Source organism: Pygoscelis adeliae, unplaced genomic scaffold (genome assembly GCF_000699105.1).
Source record: "Pygoscelis adeliae isolate BGI_AS28 unplaced genomic scaffold, ASM69910v1 Scaffold294, whole genome shotgun sequence".
In the NCBI taxonomy this organism is placed as follows: domain Eukaryota; kingdom Metazoa; phylum Chordata; class Aves; order Sphenisciformes; family Spheniscidae; genus Pygoscelis; species Pygoscelis adeliae.
In genome coordinates, this window is record NW_008824722.1 from 1,639,186 (window position 1) to 1,639,790 (window position 605).

Here is a 605-nt window from a genome sequence, read left to right on the forward strand (position 1 = left end):
GCTGTTCCCGGCCACTTGTGGCTTGGCAAGTGGAAATTTCATGGCGCAAAGCTGCTCTCATGCGGAAAGCATCTTCCCCACCGTCCGGCATCCCTTGAACCCCGATCATGGTGGAGCAAGCCTCTGCCAGCACACACCTCGCCATGGCCCCTGGCCTTGGGCCACCCCAGCGCGTCACCGCTGTCCCCGGCAGCTTCTCCATATGTGGGGACCGTCACATGTGGGTACAACCCAGCCTGTCCTGGTTGTGCAGGGCCAAGGTGGGTGCTGGCAGCCCCCCACCCTGGGCTGGTGTCTGCTGGCAAGGTAAGGACAGGCAGGGGTGTGCAAGGAGAGCTGCCCAGTAGCTGGCTTGCTGGGAGCTGGTCAGTACAGAGTGTAGGTTGGTGGCAAATATTCCCAATTATTTCCTTTAAAAAGAATTTGCTAGAAACCATGGGAGGAAAAAAAACACAGAGAGCAAGGGCACGGTGTCCCCACCCTGTGCCCAGGAGCAAGGGCTTCAAGGGGCAGAGTGGCCCCCATCCCTGCTCCTGGGGCTGGGAAGCTGCCAGGGCAGCCTGGGAAAGCCCGGCATGGCGGCTGCAGCCATGGTGGCTGCAGCC